The sequence below is a fragment of the Natrix helvetica genome, assembly GCF_964273705.1.
Source record: "Natrix helvetica genome assembly, chromosome: 9".
Lineage (NCBI taxonomy): Eukaryota > Metazoa > Chordata > Lepidosauria > Squamata > Natricidae > Natrix > Natrix helvetica.
Window position 1 is genome coordinate 10,502,865 of NC_138560.1, and position 21,544 is coordinate 10,524,408.

The following is a 21,544-nucleotide window of genomic DNA, read 5'->3' on the forward strand; positions in this document are numbered from 1 at the left end:
TGTGAACTTTTTTTTTGGTGGGTGGGTGGGAATAAGAAAGGAAATCAGAATTGACATATTCACCAGTCATTTATTGCTGCCAAGTGTTTTATTTTATTATTATTTTTCTCTCTCTTTTTCGGGGCAGGTAGACACATTTGCAGACAAAGCACAATCAATCTATTTTTTTAAGTCTAGAGATATTCTCCCAAGAGACCACGGAACATGCCACAGCCTAGAGGAAGCTTTAGCTCTCTAAGTCTTTCACACTATATCCCAACCACATACGGACTTGCCATTTAATATCCTCCTGCCTATAAACATTCATTTCACACTTAAAGAGGGGAAGCTTCATCACTTACACAATCATCATTTATTCATGCAGTGGAGGCTACAGGGAAAAGGCAGATAAATGAATTTCTCTGGCAGAATTTGGAGCTGTTACACTAAGGGAAGGAGCCTGCCTGCCTGCCTGCCTGCCTGCCTGCCTTCCTGTCATGCTTTTGGCTCTAAACATCTGTGCCCAAAGGATCTGTATGGTTCTGGTCTCCTGGGTGGAGGGAACATTTGCAAGAGCTGGCCAATAACTTGAATCGATGGGTTTCTTTGCCAGACCTCAGTGGTTTCTCTGTAACCTGTCAGTCATGCTTGGACTTCGGAGGAAGGGCTGTAGCTCAGTGGCCTTAATAACATGCCCTGAATGCATAAAACTATGGATTTTGGTGCCACTGTTTCAGATCAAGATAAATAATTTCCAAGTCATGCAGGATGATTCCACAGACCCACAGAATATCAGGAGAGGTCCAGGGGTGCTATTCACTTACCTTCCCTAAAGGTAAAGGTTCCCCTTGCACATATGTGCTAGTCATTCCCGACTCTAAGGGGTGGTGCTCATCTCCCTTTCAAAGCCAGAGAGCCAGCACTGCCCGTAGATGTCTCCGTAGTCATGTGGCCGGCATGACTAAATGCCGAAGGGGCATGGAACGCTGTTACCTTCCCACCAAAGGTGCATTTTTACATGTTTTTGAACTGCTAGGTTGGCAGAAACTGGGGACAAGTAGTGGGAGCTCACTCCATTATGCTGCGCTAAGGATTCGAACTGCCAAATTTCCAACCTTTTAGCCACTGAGCCACTGCATCCCTTCCCTACCGGTTCACAAATGAGAGCATGCTCCCATCCGGGCATGCGCTGATCCTTCCCTTGTATGCACTTTGGCTAAAAATAGTGCCTAAATGGGATGGCATAGAGCTGGGGAGGAGGGGGTCAGGGTGACCCCCCAATTTCTGCTACCGGTTCGGGCAAACTGGCCAGAACCGGCCGAATACCACCTCTGGAGTGGCCCCATTTCCAGAGCTATAGTGGGGATCTTAAGTGGGCTGATAGGGCCTCAGAGAACCAGAAGGGCTCCAAGGTGTTTCTACTGGAAGTAGAATTAAGTGCTACCTGTTTTACGGATCCATCTCCTCTTGTGTGTCTGCCTTTAGCAATTGACAGAGGCAGGGTACATGCTAAGCTATATTGCATGCACTTGTATTGTGGAGTCATACGTTTGTTTTCTACTACCTCTGAACAATATTTATACAAGTTTTTACACAGTGTCTCTCTCTCTCTCAGAATGCTCAATTCTGTATCAGGAATATCCACCGGTAGGCCCTGTGACCACCACCTTGAAAATGTTGAACCTTACCAGCCCGTGGATTGCTCTCTTTTTCATATTCTTTCCTTTTTGCTTCAATTTTCTCTCAAATTCTAGTGGTGTGGTTTCAGCATCTTTCGACTCAATTTATGGAGAAATCTGCAAACTTGAAGCAAGGTCTTAAGAGCCGTCTGATTCAGTTTATACTATTGTTTTCATTCATTGTTTAGATTTTTATCCCGTCAATTGTCTGGGAAGAGCTAAAGGTGGCAGACACGGGACTTCCTCCTGTTTTTCTCTCTACAACAACCCTCAATCAATGTAGGGTTAAAAAATACCTGCCCTAAAGTTATTCTGTTATAATGATTTCCTACCTAACTCTCTTCTTTTTCATTCTAGCCTTTTGATGAATAAAGATAAGTCAGGGTTGACCTTTCTGAACAGTGAAAACAATATTAAAAAATTATCATTATCAACATTGAGCCTCAGTGGCACAGTGGTTAGAGCGCAATACTGCAGGCTACGTCTGCTGAGTGCCGTCTGCCTGCAATTTGGCAGTTCAAATCTCACCAGGCTCAAGGTTGACTCAGCTTTCCATCCTTCCGAGGTGGGTAAAATGAGGACCCAGATTGTTGGGGGCAAGAGGCTGGCTCTGTAAACCACTTAGAGAGGGCTATAAAAGCACCATGTAGAGATATATAAGTCTAAATGCTATTGCTATTTGAGATTATTATTTATGACAAGGATAAGCAAGTATACAGGTCATCAAGAGCATCTTGACTAAAGAGCTCTGAATTGATGTTCAACTCTAGTTTTACCCCTCTTGGTGTATCTAGGACCATTTGGTTTTGCCCTAAATATACTTTTCACATGTTGGGAACTCCTTCTGAGCCAATACCCAGGCTAAGGGGTACAATAAATAGGTCACCAGATTGAATGGAGACAGGAAAAGAATCACCTTCCCCCCCCCCCCAAAAAAAAGAATAGTTTATCATCTCTCACCCATTTCTGTCAGCTGAATGTGCTCCTTCCCACCATGGACATGCCAATTTAATTTGGACCAAAACTTGTTAAATAACAGGATTAAGACAGGTGCAAGTAATGTACAAAGAGATCCTATACTGATTTATACCTTTGTGTATTAAAAAAATTCCTGTGTACTTTGAGATTTACAGATTTCCAAATGAACTGTATCTTTTTAAAAGAAAAATTCCACTCTATGTGAATACTTAAGAGTAGCCATCCACCAGTGATCAACAGCAACGGGTCTTAAACAGAATGAATCCCAACAAAGAAAACTAATAGTTTTCATCTGGTTCCTAATCAAGGAGCCACAGATTGTTGCTTTGGAAAGGGTTGGGGAGAGACCCACAATAGGCCCTGTGTGCAGGTCACCTGGGACTTGTCTCCTGGGGAGCAGGTTTTAGAAGTAGGTTTTACTGTTTAAATCCGTTCACACATCAAAACACCCTTCCAATAATGTATAAATTCACATACAGAGTGCTGAACAAGCTGGAGGAAAGATGTTAGAGCAGGGGTGTCAAACTTAATTTCATTGAGAGCTGCATCAGGGGGTTGTGTTTGAACTTGGAAAGCTAAAGTGGGGGTGGCCAGGGTGGGCATGGCCAGCTTGACATCACTCCTGTTGGGTGCGCCTCTGGTGGCCCAGGCGCTCTGCCAGCGAAAACAGGCTCCCGAGCTCCATTTTCGGCTGCAATGGCCTCCTGTAACCCTCTGCCAGTGAAAGCAGAGCTCGGGAGAGCTGTGTGCGGCTCTCCTGAGCTCCATTTTCACTGGCAGAGGCATCACAGGATAGTCCTTTCCTGTTTCCAGGGTGGGCCTGCCGGCCAGATCTAAATACCCCACAGGCTGGATCTGGCCTTGAGTTTGAGAACCCTGTGTTAGACCATTTACCTATGTGGTTGTTGTGGCCTACCGGCAGCCAGCAGAACTGGCAGCAGAGTCGTACAGTGAGGAAGTTGGGGAGGAACATGGGCCAGTCCTGTGAACTGAGGAAATCTCAGACAAGAGCTCTGCGTTGGAGGCTGAGAGGGAGCTAGACAGCAGTGAGGCAGAGGAACAGGTGGAGCCTGTTCCCAGTGTGTGCATGTGCAGAGCTGCCAGAAGACAAGAACGACTAAGAAAGCAGGGTCGACTTAAGAGTAAAGCCACACCTTGGAGGTGATTGGTCCCTCCCAGAGGAAACAAAAGAGGAACAAATGGGGAGTGGGCTTTTGAAGGAAACGATTTGCTCATTCGGTCGTGCCAAGAGTGGAAAGTTCTGTTTGTGACTATAAGAGGCTCTGGGCCAAGTTTTGCTTTCCCCTGTGTTTGGAAACTAGTTATCTGGCAGCGTTCCAAACGAGATAAGGTGCGTGTGGATAAACATTCCTCTGAAAGACTGTTTGAATGAAAGGAATTTACAGTCCTGTAATAAAAGAGGTTTTGTCAGGACCACGACTTTGCTTCTTGCTTTCTAAGGAAACCTGGGTCAGAACAGTGATCTTGTGTTGCCTGTTCTGAGAAGGAATGTGTTTGGCTTAATGGAAAAAAAATCCGCATGTTGCATTTCCCCGGCCGATAAACGAACTGAAATGCAGTAATAGTATAATAAGACTTTAGTGAGTGTCAACATGCAATTCATTGATTTGCAATGCACACGACCCCATATCTGCTCTTGCTCAATGTAGGGATTCATTGAAACATACAGTTTGACCAGGTGTCTAAACTTTTGTATGCAACTGTAGTAGGTAGGAAAATGGCAAACAGACTTTGCCAAGGTATTTTGCAATGTTACAATTAAAATTTTAATTCTTAAATTCAAATGTCAAATTTAAAAGAGTGTGTACTCTCTCCTCTCCTCTCCTCTCTGTGTGGATGGGTGTGGGTGGGTGATTGTGTACATCTCTCTGTGCTTGTTCGTGTCTGTCTCTCTGTTTGCATTCATATTCCTCACAACTGGTCCTGTCTGTCCAAGGAGAAGGAGCTCCAGACAATCCTTTGCTTTCTCTCCCCCCCCCCCCCCAACTAGCCACATAGAGGAGAAAAATGATTCTGATGATTTACAATGCCTCGGAAGGGCTGGAAAAAAAGCAAAGTAAATAATAAATCAAAACGGGCAAAAGGAACAAGACTGCATCCATCTTTTATGAGTTCTGTTCACTGCTTCATGTACAGTTCAGACATAAAACAAATACGTAGCGCAAAGTTGCAGCAGTTGCTTCTGAACCAGCACGGCTGCCTTCTTTTGCTCCACACTTCCACAAACTATTAGAAAACAAATGTGGGAGTGGGAGCTGATGTAATCAGGAAATCCCTATTGGAGGAGCCCCCCTCCTCGCCCCTGTCAGGGGAAATTTCACCCTGAGCTAATGACGTGTAGACCGTCAGCTTTCCTAAAAAGTATATCTTCAGAAAAAGCGAAAATAAGACCCGATAAAATATTCTAATTAAAAACAAAATTCAATATGAAAATAAAAAATAAACAAATCTATCTAATTGTTACATTTTGGCAAGAGCAATTGTCGTCCACCTTCTTGGCAGATGAACAGAAGATCAAAAGAGTACAGAAGTCTCTGGAATGTGTGATGTATTAAGAAACGTGTTAAGAAGCATGCACAGTAAATCATTGCTGATAAGACCTATGACCTGCGCAGTAACTATTCAGTTCAGCTAGCAAACAATTAACGCAGTGACAGCCCCCAACTCATCTTCTTTGACTCTCATTTGGGAAATTTGGAGATTGATAGGAAGGAGGTGACAAGGACGATACCTGTTCTGGAATCAGGGTTGGGATTCAGCTAGTTTGGACTGGTTCCAGATGCTAATTTTATATCTAGTTCGCCGAACTGATTGTTGAAAGGATTTGCTGGCCCCGCCCACCCTACTCCGCCCCCCCACCCCATCCCCTGGAGTCTCAACGCGGCCCGTTTTGGATTCCAGGTAAGTACTGTAAACCCGCTTAGAGAAGGCTGTAAAGCACTATGAAGTGGTATATAAGTCTAAGTGGTATTGCTATCTCCTCACCATCACCAACCTCGGGATGCTGATTTTAAATTTAAAAGAGGGGATCGGAAGGAATGATAAAACATTCTTCAGCTTACGGTAGACATCAGCTGACAACTCTCAACTCCGTTCTGGCATCTCACTATTTCATGAGCAGAAGAAGCCAAAGTTACTGAGGTTTGATTCTGATTTTTATCTAGACTTTTTGGACAGGCAGCATTAGAAAAAGGCGAGATGGAAAAGCAAGCGAGACTCCCTCTGAATTAACTTCCCTCTTACCCCATGGCCTTGCTCCACGTATATTTAGATCTCATCGGCATCCAAATTAAGCCGTACATTAAATTTCCTATGGTCCTTGAAGATCTGGATTGCTGCACCTAATATTGAGTGAGTGACTCAGGGCCACCTTCCAGCCCCACAGTTTTATGTCAAAGTTATAGCTTCAATCTTTTATCCCACCTTTCTGCCAGTGGTAGGTACTCATAATTCAAGTGGCATATTTAAAATTAATCTACAATCCTAAGCACACTGGCTTGGAAACTACGCAATCGGTTGGCTTTATTCCAGAGAAAATAAGAGCTCAGAGGTGAACATTAGCATGCGCAAAAGATGCTATCCATTATTTCTCTTTCAGAAATTTAATGTATGGCAGAAAGGACATTTCTTGAAGTGCATTTGGCTCCTTCAAAGCATTCTGTTACTGTTATTATTTTTTACCCTCCTTTTAATGGTCCCGCTTCTTCCTTTTCCTGTGAAGTCAGAGATGTTGTTTGCTCCTCTACATAATATTTGGAACTATTGATGCTTCAGAACAAAACTCTGGGCAGGGAAAAACAAGTTTATAAGAAGCAGAATGGCCAACATACTCTACAGACAATAAGATTTGCTTACCAAATTCTACAGCAAATTGGATGGGGTTAGCATCATAGACTCGTTGTGCTCTTCGAAATCAGTTTTTGGTTCTGTGCCACATTCAATAAAGATTATTTTTAATTAAAAAAAAAACTTAACCAGGACACTAGAACATTATAAATCACCAGGTTTTATTGTTATGTTTTATTTAACATCATAAATCACCATTAGGGTTTTAAAGGACAAAACCAGCCATTGAATTGAGTGCCAGCAACAGCACTCAAAAGAGATGACAAAGAAATGGGGTATGTGTGTGTGTGTGTGTGTTTAATGTCTAGCAAATGGGTGTTTGGGGGTTGGCTAGGCCAAATATCTTAGGGATTTTTTTGTTTTTGAATAAGTAGATAATCCATGACAGGCCTTTTGTGGGCTAACCCATTGTTGTTGTTGTTAGTTGTGAACTCATGTCTGACCCATCACAACCCCATGGGCAATGCTCTTCCAGGCTTTCCTGTCCTCTACCATCCTCTGGAGTCCATTCAAGCTCACGCTGACTGCTCCAGTGACTCCATCCAGCCACCTCAATCTCACCGTCCCCTTCTTCTTTTGCCCTCAGTCTTTCCCAGCATGAGGCTCTTCTCCAGGGAGTCCTTCCTTCTCATTAGGTGGCCAAAATATTTGAGTTTCCTCTTCAGGATCTGGCCTTCTAAAGAGCAGTCAGGGTTGATCTCCTCTAGGACTGACCGGTTTGATCACCTTGCAGTCCAAGGGACTCGCAGGAGTCTTCTCCAGCACCATTGTTCAAAGGCCTTCATTCTTTGGCACTCAGCCTTTCTTATGGTCCAACCTTCACAGCCATACATTGCAACTGGGAAAGCCATAGCCTTGACTATATGCAGTTTTGTTGGTAGGGTGAGGTCTCTGCTTTTTAGTTTGCTATCTAGATTTGCCATAGCTATCCTCTCCAGGAGCAAGCATCTTTTAATGTGTTGGCTTTCAAGGATTTCTTTGTTTTTGAATAAGTAGATAATCCATGACAGTCCTTTTGTGCGTGAACCCCTTACATTTTCCGAATTCCTTATCTGCCCCCCACCCTCAAATGTTACTTCCTCCTAATTGACAAAGGGCTCCCCCCCACCTGAATATCAGTCTATTAAATCCATAATCAAAAATTACATAACAGCATCATTGCTCCTAAGAGAAGGTGAAAAGGCCAAGTTCCTTTAAAGCAATCAAAGGTTAAACTTAATTTGTTTTTGAACTTTGCTAGCGACTGGAGTAATCTGCTTCTGCCTTTGTAATTAAATCAGCGGTTGCAGGTGTATTTCTGTAATATAGATTGGGGACTGGGAAATAGCAAATGTATCCTGTGTCAGTGGAAACGGTCTTCATCAGAGGCGTCTCTGTCAAAGAGTCTCAGGAAAGTCATATTTCATGGGTGACAAGAAGAAAGAAGCAACTTAGAGGTCTGTATAAGCAAGATGTATGAACGTGGGAAAGTATGAACTCAGCTGAAGGTCCTTCCGATCGTGAAAATGTTGCAAGGTAAAGTGTGCCCCAAAGAGGGTGAGGCCATGGCATGTACATGGGATCATAGTCTTCAAATAAAGAATATTATTCTCCCCTCCCTTTAAATTATTCTATACCAGATCAATTTTATTGGCCAGTGACACATCTGACACTCCGTGCTTGATCCAAGCAGTCTCATGAAATAGCAGAAAGAGTATGCCACGCATGGGATGGGATCATGTCTCGAAAGCATTTGCAGATGGAGATTTTAAATACCTCACTCCAGCTCCTAAAGCAGAAACTTGGAAGACCTTTAAACATTGGGAATATGTCTTGAAAAATATAACAAAAATTTAAATATCAATGGCTGTCCAATTTTGGTGCAAACTCCAGAGGGGCTTAGGGACATGGGGGAGGAGGGAGGTGGCATTTACAGTCCATGAGTTGCATATTTATAACTTATTACATAATAAGTTATTTTGAAGTGAAATTCTTTAGGCAGCTAAAGTTGCATCACGCATACATAAGAGATAGAATGTCAACAGTCTTGGGGAAACTCCAATACTTGATACAAATTTCCAAATATATTGGATGATGATGATGATGATGATGATGATGATGATGATGATGATGATGATGATGATGATGATGATGATGAAGAAACGGAAGGTTTAATACTTGCTGCTCAAGAACAAGCACCACAAACTAATGCCATGAGGGCGAAGATACGCACAAAAATGTACTGACAATCTAAACTGCTGATTTTGTAATGACAAAGTTGAAACTGTTTCACATTTCACATGTGAGTGTAGCAAAATTGCACAAACTGATTACAAAGCTAAACATTGACCAAGTTGCTAAACCAATCCACGAGTCATTATGTAAAAAACATGGCTTACTTGTATCCCAAAAGTCATGGGAACATAAAGTGGGGGGGGGGGAAATCATGAAATACCACAACCTCTGGCCATCAAAACTACGCGATTATGGATGAAACCTACAACAGGAATACCCATCGTCATCGGGGCAAAATGTTTACGTGCACCGAACTGGAAGTAATGCCAGTAGCAACTCATCCCTGGCGAGAAGGTAATGCCAGTAAATGAGGGAGAGACAGCTTTGGTGCACACCAATGCAGATGTGCAATGCGTGAGACATGGGAAACAGAAGAGACCCAAAACCAACAACTGACTTTTATACCAAACCAAGTGCTAATTTAACTAATTGAAAGGAACACGGAAGATCCTTTACCTAGTTTAAAAATGACAGAAGGATTGAATGGGAGCTTCTGGCAATTCCTGTAATTCCTTTTCTCCTTTCACTGGTAAGTGGCTCAAAAGGGTTGAACCCGAGGGCTTTCCCCACCTATTATGCCTCACCAACGTAGCAATACCCCTAACAGGCCCTTTTTAAGAACCAGGAGAAACCCTACCGAGGAATCTACAATGCACGCCACCTTTAATTAGAAAAGGATGGACACCCTCCTAGAAGCACCATAAATCTGGCTCGTGTGGTAAGGAATGTCCTGAATTTAAGTTGTAATTAGAACTTCTATTGATGGTGCAAAGGCTCATTTTTCAAGTGAAGGCCGCTCACTGCTCCCAGTCAAGGAATCAATCTGCGGTCGTTGATGAGATGAGGCTGTCAGATTTGCAGAGCGGATTGATCATAGCAGTGCAGGAACCTCATCTGGCTTAACCCCTTGGCCACCCACACGCTGGCAGGGAGCAGGAACACAAATATATTGGCTTCCTGGCATCCAAGCGCATTCCTGCCATTGGCAAGGTCTGGATCCCATTGTAACCAGTACGGTGCAATAAGGCCCGGTGTCCCCCAAATGCACCCGAGCAGCATATGTGCACATGCATGCTCATGCACGCATGCGTCCTTAACCTCCACAATGCCTCTGTGAAGCTCCAGCTGCTCGGCGGAGCGTCGCACAGACACCGTACGCGGAACCCCTGAAGAGCTCAAATACAGGTAAGGAGCTCGGGCGGACGGGTGGGCCCTCCGGAGCACCGTACCGGAACGATACCAGGTGCTCCTGGCAGGCACCGGTATGCCAGTACCCACCACTGCAACCCACCACCAATTCCTGCCCCCTCTTCCCCTTTGCCTACCAGCTTGATAACCAAAAAAGGGAGATGATGATGGTGTTACCCAGTTTGGGTGATGAAACATCTACAAGAAAATAACCAAGTTCAGAAAGCACCACCTCATAACAAAAAAGAAGAAAGAAATAAAGAGAGAGAGAGAAAAAGAAGGAAAGAGGGAAGGAAGGAAGGAGGGAAGGAAGGAAGGAAAGAAGGAAGGAGCAACCAGAGATCTCTGAAGATCAATCTTCTGCTTAAGGATGGCTGACAAATCTGTTCAGTTAATCAGGTGGAAATCAGAATTTGCTAAAATGTAGAATTGTATTCATAAATGGACTGGACAGGACAGATATGGACTTCAATTCCCAGAATTCCCCACCCAGCATGATCTTTGCTAATGTTCTTTTCCATCTCAGAGTAAGGCAAGCTGCAGGCTCCAATCTCATTGCAAGGGAGTAAGAATGACTTCCCAGGCCAAGATTATCTCTATCCCTATATAGCCAAATTTTGGAAGTTGGTAAAGGCTTCCTTTTGTCAAGAAGCCTTCAAAATATTACCCACCTTGCAGCTTCTAATGCTTTTAATATTTTTTATATTGCTGTGGTGTTGGGGTTGGTTTTTTTTTTTTTTTTTTTGCTGCTGCTGCTGCTGCTGCTGCTGCTATTTTGCATTATACATCTTTGTATTTTAGAATAATATTTTAAACTCAACTCTGTGGAGGGTGAGAGTGGAAGATAAATGTTTCAAATAAAGAAATAGTGCCAGAGGCAAAAGATAAAATGGAGCCCATATCATACACAGAAGTAATTCCAAGTGTATTTATTTATTGTATTTGTATCCTGCATTCCTAATAAAGAGCTTAAGGAATCCCCTCCCATTTTACCCTCACAGGAGCAACTGAGATTAAACAGAGAGAACATCTGTGATTGCCCCAGGTGTCCCTTTGCAAGCTCTATGGTTAAGTGGGAACTTGAATATGGCTCTCTTTGGTACCGTTTAACATTCTAGCTAGTTAAATTCTCCAACCCATCTGAGGAAGATAGAAACACTGCTTCACTTGATATGGTTAGGATTAGCCACTTGTTTTGGTGCTTGACCTAGGAATGTGTCAACCTTGTGAATCAGGGAAGCATCTTCATGGCCTTCCTTCTCTCTCTCTCTCTCTCTCTCTCCCTCCCTCCCTCCCTCCCCCTCTCTCTCTCTCTCTCTCTCTCTCTCTCTCTCTCTCTCTCTCTCTCTCTCTCTCTCTCTTCATTCCAAAAACTCTTCACTCTATCAGCTAGAAAAAAATGTGTTTTATTTCATCTTCACCATGGTAGACAATCTTCCTTCCTTCCTTCCTCCCTCCCTCCCTCCATTCTTCCCCCCCCTCTCTCTTCATTAAAAAACTTCACTCTATCAGTTAGGGGGGAAACTGTGTTGTGTTTCATCTTTCTGAACTGGGGGGGGAACCACAACTATCCTCTTTAACTGTCTAGTGAAATGTCATCCTTAAATGCTCAGGCTTGGTCCTCCTGAACAGCAACAGCAAAAAAAAAAAAAAAAAACCAGGCTGAGGCTCTCACCATGTGAATTCCTTTCCTGGCTTCAAGCTGAGCCCAGAGTGAGGGACTGTCATTCCTTCTCCCTCAGAGGCGAGCAAGCTCCGAACGCCTTCGGATGCCTGCTAATGAATTGGCTGCAGTTCAGTTCAGCAGAAAATCCCAATTGTGACTGAAAGGAAGTGGAAAGATTGGTGGTGGTGGTGGTGAAACTGAGTGTGCGGAAACTGGCTGATAATGTCGCCATCAGCCAAGAGGCTTACAGAGTCAAAGCTCTGGCCAAACGCTTAGTCTCTGTGGCAAAGAACACGGCTTGCTCTCACGCTGGTGGTCTCAATGTCCAATTCGCAGCTGTTGCCAGGGGTGGGGAGCTGTGCTTCTAATATTAGAATCACGGAGCGATGTGCTTGTTGGAAGAGGTTATTGAGTCTAATTCCCTCGCTCAGTGCAAGGATCCCAATTAAAGCATCATTGACAGATGGCTGTCAGGTTTCTGCATGAACACCTCCAGTGAGAAGAGACTCTACTCCCTGAGTAATTTGCTCCATTGTAAAGAATCACAACAGAAAGTAGCCAAGGGCCAGAGGGAGCAAACGTTAATGTAATGATGTCAATTGAGGAGGCAATGGTTAGCCTTGCATCCAGTTTCTTCCTGTTCAGGGGCTGCTGTTGTTGTTGTTTTTTTTGTCAGATGGGGGTGGCTAAGCTTGTAGATATATTAAACCTACCAAAGGCTTTACATAACTGTTTTTTTTTAAACTTCCAAAAATAGTGGGAAATTGACCACTTTTATTTAATTGCAATTGGATTTCAGCAGCCAAAGTTGGATGAGGTGGGTCTGGCATCATATAAAAAGGGACATGTGGCTTATTGAATGTGGGTTGAATATACTGATCAGGAACTAAGTAATCAAGGGTTATGTAGGAGATCTGACGTCCAGCCCAATCTCTTGGCTAAACCCACATTTAAAAGGTACAAAATTCTCGGCTATCCTGATTTAATGAGGTAGAGCAGATTTTCCTGAATAAAAGCTAATCTCTCGTTTTAGAAATGTTGCAGACGTGGCCCACGCAGGGCTAAGCCAGTCCAACATACCAATAGGAACAATGTCCCCCAAGTGAAAGCTGAACACCTTCCCTGCAAACAGGTTTTTATAGCATTTCAAACAGGACATTAGTGATATCTTTTCTTCTGGACATGGCTTTCCTTTTCATAAGGCATTTACAATTGTACTATCCCTTAAGTTCTGAAGTGGTACTTCCCAGGAGGGTTATACCACACAGATTAGTTCTAATACTAATTTACCCAGCAGTAAATGATGCAAAACATAATCTAACAGGCAAGTATTTTGTGATTTTTTCCTCTCCTGCTTCTTCTAGCAATCAAACTAAAAACAGATTTGCCTTTCCGTCTGCAACCCTCGTAATTAGTCCTTGGCACATTAAAGTTTTATGGAAAAAATATTTAAATTAACAACCAGAAAAGAGTATGAGAGACAGGAGAGAATTAACGGAGACATAGAAAGGAATGTGTTTTCAAAAATGGAAAACAGATTTATTGAAATTTCGCAGGCAGCCTAGGCCAGTGCCCAAATATTCCAGGCTCTTTCAGGACCAAGCTGGCATTCCAAATTCTCCATCAGACAATGAACTGGATCACAAAGATATAGGATGGACAATTCTTCTATTGTTTGTCAAAAGGAGGGCACACCATTAATGGGGGCAATAACGCTTCCTCTGAAAAATCCAGCTGGAGTTGTTCCTTCACGCTGGAAAGAACCCTTGAGGTTTAGTGGGTGTGTGGGAAGCCAAGAAGTCTGAAGATCACTGCAAAAGGATTGCATGCAATCAATGACATCCAGAGGCCTATCAAAATAAGTAAGGCAGGAGCCACATCATTGTGGTTGAAGCCCTATCTCTTTTGACCATGCATCACACATTCAACCGAGCAGTGTTTTGATCACTGTGTTATGACCAATATCTGACTCTCTCTGCCATGCTCTGTCTGGATACTGCTTCCAACAATGAACTATAGGACATTCATACACATTCTTCGGTCACCTAAGTGAAACATTTCTCCAAGCCAACGTTTATCTAAAATTCTCCTTTTGTAAAGAATTTCTAAAGCAAATTCTCCTTCATCCAATTGAATGAAGACTCTCTAGCACTTTTACAGACCCACTTCGTGCTTTTGAACTACCACAGAAAGCCAAGAAATGAACAAATAGACAAGCCTATTCTCAAAAGCGCTTGATGGCAAGACAAGAAGTAACAGAGGTCAAGTTATCAAGGAGAGATCCAATCTAGAACTAAGGAGAAATTTCCTGACAGTGAGAACCATCAATTCATGCAACGGGTTGCCTTCAGAAATTGTGGGTAAAGTTCTCAAGAGACTTGACAGCTATTGGTCCAGAATAGTATAAGGTCTCCTCCTTGAGCAGGAGTTGGACTAGAAGACCTCCATGGTCCCTTACTACTCTACTATTCTCTTAATGCTATTCTGTTAACCAATTCTCGAATACAGCTCATCTACCTGGAATAACGAACATTAATACAATTGAGAGAATCTAGAGATATTTCACGAGAAGAGTACTCCATTCCTCTTCTCACAATAGAATACCTTATGCCACCAGGCTTGAAATTTTGGGCTTGGACAACTTGGAACTACGCCGCCTATGGTCTGACATAAGTGTAGTACACAAAATTGTCTGCTATAATGTCAATGACTACTTCAGATTCAACCGCAATAATACACGGGGAAAGAATAGATACAAACTCAAGATAAACGCTCCAAACTCGATTGCAGAAAATATGACTTCAGCAACAGAGTGGTCAACACCTGGAATGCTCTACCAGACTGTGGTTTCCTCCCCAAACCCCCACAAATTTAACCTTAGACTGTCTACTGCTGACCTCACCCCATTCCTAAGAGGTCTGCAAGGGGCGTGCATAAGCGCACCAAAGTGCCTACTATCCCTGTCCTACTGTCCCCACTTATTCATACCCATTTCCTGTGTTTATGTCCATGTTTATACTTATACCTGTTATCTCGTACATGTTTGACAAACTAAATAAGTAAGTAAATCTTTTAAGATGATGATGAGGTCAAGGAGATGCAGCATAGCCTGCTAGACTGCTGGGTTTACTGGTCGCTGTCCAAGGTTCTGAATTCATTCTCAATGCTTGCTGGGTTATACAGAAGTTTTACTTTCAAGAGCTTCACCTCACTTTTTTTTCCAATTTAGGTAGCAGCTTAGCATCTCCCAGTGTCTTGTAACATGGTCTCCATCTGTCTTTAGCTGTAGAATGAAAAGAGGGCTGATTGATGGCCAGGGTGGCTTTATTTCAAGTACAGGAGATCTCGCTAAGCCAGCACACAAACAGCACGTGTGAGTTAGAGGAGTCTCCACTAGGCCATGTTAAACCCATTACTCAGAGCTCCCTCCTAATTGCAGGATCTGTCAAGGCTTTGCGGATTAGGAGGCTACTGCATCAGAAGACCGAGCTGAGATTTACTAGGGGAAGTGAAGGAACAAGAATTGGGGTGGAGGGAGGATGAGTTTTATTCTTTACGGGGAGTTTTTATATGCCCTGCAGTTTTATGCACAAAATCTTTACAGCCTGCAATTCGAAGCCCCATCAATTTCAATCAGCAAGTGAGGCAATATGAGTAAATATGGTGAATGGGAATTGGGGTACCCAGAGCTGGAAAAAGTGAAACATGGGAGAATGCACACTAGCTAGAAAGGAAGGTAAAGGAGGAAGATGTGTAGGATTTTATAGGAGGATCTATAACTCACTGATCTCCCTACTTAAATATCTAAAGCACCACATATACATGCACAAGTTTGTCATTTAGAGCAAAATGTGTTTCTTTCCATCCATTTTCATCACATTTAATGAAAAGTTATTCACATTTGACGTTTCTTCCAAAGAAGGGGAAAACGTCAGAAACGTTCTCATAACCTGAATAGGGTGTTTTGGCGCTGATTTAGCTACAAGGACATCAAGGGAATGTTCAAATGCCTTGTCTTTCATTGTAGAGTCATCTTTCTTATCTTCTGGAGCCTTAGTGGCTTCCCATCCCTCTGTTAAATGTGAAAGGAAGACATTGGAAAGGAAACCCTCCTCTGGGGCTTTTTCAGAGCGAGAAGTGTAAGCAACCAAGAAGCCTTCAAAAATACCATCAGAAAAACAACCCTCATCACATCCCACCATCAAATAAGCCCAAAACTACCGAAGAGAAATTCTGCAGAAATGCTCAAACTCCCTGAGACCAGGGAGAAGAAAGTACTAAAAAGTAGAAAGGCATCATTACATACGGTACATATCTATATCTATACCGATACATTTATCATTGCATATGCATATACACTTAGCATGCAGACTTATATATCGCTTCCTTGCAGGGGTGAGCTTCAAACATTTTAGCAAGGGATTCTCTGCCTGGTTGCTGGGTTGGCATGGCCATGGAGGGTGTGGCCTAGTCAGCCTCCTGCACCACCGGAGGGGAGGTGTTTTGCCCTCCCGGGCTCCAGAACCTTTTACCGAGCCTCCGGGAGGGCGAAAACAGCCTCCCCAGGCTCCGGAGGCCCTCTGGAGGCTGGAAACAGACCCATTTCCAGCTTTCCCGAATTTCCAAAAGGCCCGATTTTCACCCTCCCTGAGCCTTCCTGCACTCCCTGCACTTACCTGCATCCAAAACAGTCCGCATGGGGAGTCCTGGGAGGGGAGAGGTGGGATGGACGGGGCCAACCAGAAGTGGGATTTGGGGGTTGTCTGAACTGCACAGAATGTTAGCTAGAGGTTCTCCCGAACCCCTGCAAACCCCCAGCAGCCCACCCTGGCTTCATTGTGCTTTACAGCCATCTCTAAGTGGTTTACAACATCAGCATATTGCCCCCAACAATCTGGGTCCTCGTTTTGCTGACCTCAGAAGGATGGAAGGCTGAGTCAACCTTGAGCCAGTCCGAATTGAACTCCTGGCAGTGGGCAGAGAATTAGCCTGCAATGCTGCATTCTAACCACTGCACTACCACAGCTGTTATACAGGTATAGGTACACATATACACACATCCATGTTTCCACATTGCAAAAATGCCTCTTCTTCTTTTTCTTGCATGCCTTTGAGCTTGCACTTGCGGAGGCCTCTGTACTTTAGGACCCAGTGAAGCCTCAACATTATCATCCAAAACAACTGGAGAATTCTCCTCTGAACCAGGAAGTCTGCGAGTCTCAAGGTCTCTGGAGCTTTCTGCTTTGTAAAATCCCAACAGAATTCTAGTCTTCTTATCGTGAGCTTCCTTCTGTTAAGATGAATCACCACTTGAAGATATGGCACATATCTGGATAAGACAGCTGGGTATGAAGTTAGGGCCATCACAATTGGTCTCCTGTTGTCCAGATGTTTGCACACACTTCTGGGGATCTTAGAAGCAACATCTGCCCAGATCAAGAGCCAGTCCTTCTCTGTGTAATTTGCCACTTTTTTTATTTATCTACTCAGACATTTTCAGAACCATGATTCTGATGGCTCCTCTGCTATCTTGTCAGCCTAGAGAGGCGACTTTTCTGGCTGCTTGTTTTTGGCACCGCTGTTCTCTTTAATTGAAAGGAAAAACAGTTTAAGTGCCCTGGGTGCTCAGGAAATTTCTCAGGGGAGAAGATTGGAGTTGCATGTCCTGCTTGTATTGAAGTGGAATTAGTAACAAAGCCACTACACCCAAGAACAGTGAAATCTCTCTTCTCTCATTGATCCAAATTTTTGGAGTGGGTAGTTTTCCAGGTATAGTTCAACGCAAAGATCATTTCATTCCTTCAACATTAGTTCAGCTCAGCAGATCAACCACCGTCTTTCTGAGTGTTTGAAGGCTCAGTCATGTATTGTTCTCACCATGTATTGTTCTTAGCTGGGACAGTCGCAAATCATGATCACATGACTGCAAGACACTGCAACCAATCATAAATGTGAGCTGGTTATCAAGTAACCTATTCCATTCCATTCCATTCTATTGTTGGAAGGAATGTCCTTCTGGGTTCAGTTCCGAATGGGGAAAAGGACACTGGAAACATGGAGGTTGTTTGGAAAGATGATTTAATGGTGGACAGGATCAGATGCTTTGGAGCTCCTGGGTGTAAAGGGAAGAGATGTTCCTGGATTTTATGCCCTCTGTGGGCTTTGAACTTCCTGGGATACAGGAAGAGTATCCTGATTGGTTGCTGTTAGAGGTCATAGCTAGCTTCGTAGGTTGTCTGTGTGCCAAGTTTGGTTGAAACTTGGTGGGTGATGCAACAGAGGACAATGAAATGCTGAATGGTAGATTTTGTCATGTAGAATAGATTGACTCAGGCTTTAATGGCCCATTGACAAAGGGGGGGGGATGAATTTCTGCCTCACTTTTAGGGGAAATATTCTGCCCTTGTAATATTTCTTAAAATATCTCATTTTTCTAGGAGAGGAGTGAGTGCTAACTTCCTACAATATTCTATCCTCTGTTCCATTTCATTCCACTCCACTCCATGAACAATCCTAAGTCAAGGACAACCTAGCTGGTATCTGTTTTCAGAAGCCCAACATCTGCTAAATTATTGAGCAACGGAAGAAAGAAACAGCGAGAAGAGAACAGTGACAATTTCACAATACTGAATTTAGTTGCCGTTTTCATTGCATCCTAATGATAGCAAACTTCCTGACTTAAGCCAGGAAAGTAGCTGCTAGTCGGTGGGCTTGATTTCACAAAGACCCATTCCATTCTAGTCAATAGCATCATCAGTGAAGGTGTTGATTTCACAGTGGGAGCAAACTGAGGTTGTTTTGCATTCTGTAATCTGGAGTTAGTTTGAATCAGAGGGAGTTGTCAAACGCATTACTCGAAGTGATGTAATTTTGAGCTAGGCGGTTGAAAAGCAGGAGGAGGGGGAGGAAATACCCAGATATCCTACATGCATGGCATGGCACTGTTTCCTAACTCTTTTCAAAAGAGAAGATAGTTGTAGAGCCAGATGCTAAATCAGAGCTACAATGTTCCACTTTGAGAGGACTGTTTCACCCCCATGCCTTCTCACATCTGCATTTCCAATTATTTTGAATAGCTCCAGATGGGATGGAAAGGAGGCAGGCCATTGCCCAGAGAAAGCAGCTGTTCGTATGGAATTTCTAGCCCAGTTGGAAGCAGAGAGTTCTGTTGGTCTCACTTAACAGTTGGCTTTTAAGAAGTCTTAAGACTTTGGGCATTTAGCTAACTTCTTTCTTCCTCCTTTTTAAAAGAAATTGAAATGAACTGAAGGATGCCTCTGGGCCTTTTAGTCTCAGTTGCTGGTGCTTGAATGAGTGGAATATCTTTGTCTAGAGAGTATAATAAAAAGAAAACAGTGTTGGACCCCCTGACTTGTTCAGTGCACAGCATCTGCCTTCCATTTGCTGCAGCATCCAAGCTCTTTCCTTTCCTTCCTTCCTCCCTCTCTTCTGCCTCCTCTTTTTCCTTCTTTCTGCCCTCCCTCCCTCCTATCCTTCCTTCCTTCGTTTTCTTTCTTTTTTTGTTCTTTCTTTTCCTTCCTTTCTTTCTTTCTCTTTCCTTCCTTCCTTCCTTCTTTCTCTGTCTTTCTTTCCTACCTCCCACTCTTCCTTCATTATCTTTCTTTCTTTATCTTTCTTTCTTTCCTCCCTCCCACCCTTCCTTCCTTCATTTTCTTCTTCTTTTCTTTCTTTCTTTCTTTCTTTCTCTTTCTTTATTTCCTCACTCCCTTCATTCTCTTTCTTTCTTTTTCTTTTTTCCTCCCTCCCTCCCACCATTCCTTCCTTCATTTTTTCTTGCTTTCTTTCTTTCTCTCTTTCTTTCTCTTTATTTCCTTCCTCCCTTCATCCCTCCCTCCCACCCTTCCTTCCTTCATTATCTTTTTCTCTTTCTTTCTTTCTTTCCTCCCTCCCTCCCACCATTCCTTCTTTCATTTTTTCTTGCTTTCTTTCTATCTATCTTTCTTTCTTTCCTTCCTCCCTCCTGCCCTCCCACCCTTCCTTCCTTCGTGTGGGCATGGCTTGGTGGGTGTGGCAGGGTAGGATACTGTAAAATTTCCATTCCCACCACACTCCAGAGGAAGGATACTCCATTCCCTCCTCGTTCCAGGGGAAGGATACTGCAAAATCCCCCTTCCCTCCCAATCAGCTGGGATTCAGGAGGCAGAGAATAGATGGGGGCAGGGCCAGTCAGAGGTGGTATTTTCCAGTTCTCCAAACTACTCAAAATTTCTGCTACCAGTTCTCCAGAACTGGTCAGAATACCACCTCTGCTTTATTGCTTACAGAAACTGCCTCTCTGGTTAACCCTTATTACATTGTAACAGCTAAAGCGAAGCACCCATCGACCTGAGTGATGTTGAGTTGGCCACGCCCACATGGTCACATGACCACCCAGCCTCACCTACCCAGCTGGTCATTAGGGCAGAGAACCGGTTGTTATATGAGTCCCACCACTGGGCAAAACCCTATCTCTTCGGGAGAGGAAATCACTGAGAAATTGCCAGGCACCTTCCAACAGCACATTAAAATAAGCCATTATTGTGCCCATTTTGTCTTACCGCTCGTGAATGAAGCTAGAAAGGGGGGGGGGAAATGAGGTTCATTGGGGATTCAAGGCAACGGGAATCACAAGAACTCCAGCAAACGCCTTCCTTCCCCTTTCCCTCCTTTCCCCCAGCCGCAGTGATTGATGGCTTTGAACTGTTTAGCGAAGGCTGAGTCAGCTCCCCAGCGACCTTCGCAGGATTCCTTTAAGTCCCCCAATTCCCCATCTGTTGCTTGATGTCACTCAAGCTCAGCAGATTGATGGCAGCTCACGGTCAATTTCTCTGATGCACTTTTGCTAAGAGACACTCGTACATCTTCCTAATGTCATCTCACCCGATCTGAGGTCAGGCTTTCAACAGACAAGAAATGTTCCAGAATAAATCACCAAGCGCAGCCCCCTCCCTCGTGGCACAGAGGGAAGGGGGGCGGGGGGAGTAGGGGAAGAAGAGATGAGTCAGTCCAGACAGTCATAAGCCTGAGAGAGGTGGGAAAGGGTGGGCACAGGATGCTGCTTTGCTGTAGTTTACTCAAGAAGTGTTTTATGCTGTTGGGTCCCAAAATATCATACCTTTCCCATTTAGGTTGAGAATGGAAGAGAAGCCTTTAGGTAAAATGATCGGCATTATGTAATTCATTTATTCGCTACTTACTCTCAAAAAGAATGTTTTTCAATCTTGGCAAATTTCAAAACGGGTGGATTTCAACTCCCAGAATTCCCCAAAACAGCATGGCTGGCTGGGGAATTCTGGGAGTTGAAGTTCACCCAACTTAAAGTTGGTCAAGGCTGAGAACCAACATTCTAGAATTTATACAGTGGAAACAGAACAGATACAAATTAACAGAGTTGGAAGGGACTTTGTAGGTCATCTAGTCCAACCCTCCCCCCCCGCCCAAACAGGAGACCCTATACCATTTCTGACAGGTGGCAGTCCAGTCTCTTCTTGAAAGCCTCCAGTGATGAAGTGCCCACAACCTCCAAAGGCAACTTCTGTTCCATTGGTTGATTGTCCTCACTGTCAGAAAATTTCTCTTTATCTCTCCGTGACCAATTTCCATCCATTATTCCTTGCCTGACCTTCAGGTGCTTTGGACAATGGCTTGACCCCTCCTCTCTGGAGCAATCTGAGCCTCGAGTCCCCTATAACATACGATGAACGGTTGCAGAAACTGGGCACGGCTAGTCTAGTGAACAGATGGATCAGGGAAGACATGATAGCAGTGTTCCAATATTTGAGGGACTGCCACAGAGAGGAGGGGGGCCAAGCTATAGAACCACTTAAGCAATCCAATTTAAAGCATTCCCAGCCAGACGTTATACAACTACTACTTAACCGTATGATGGGATGTTGGTTCTGGAACAAACTTC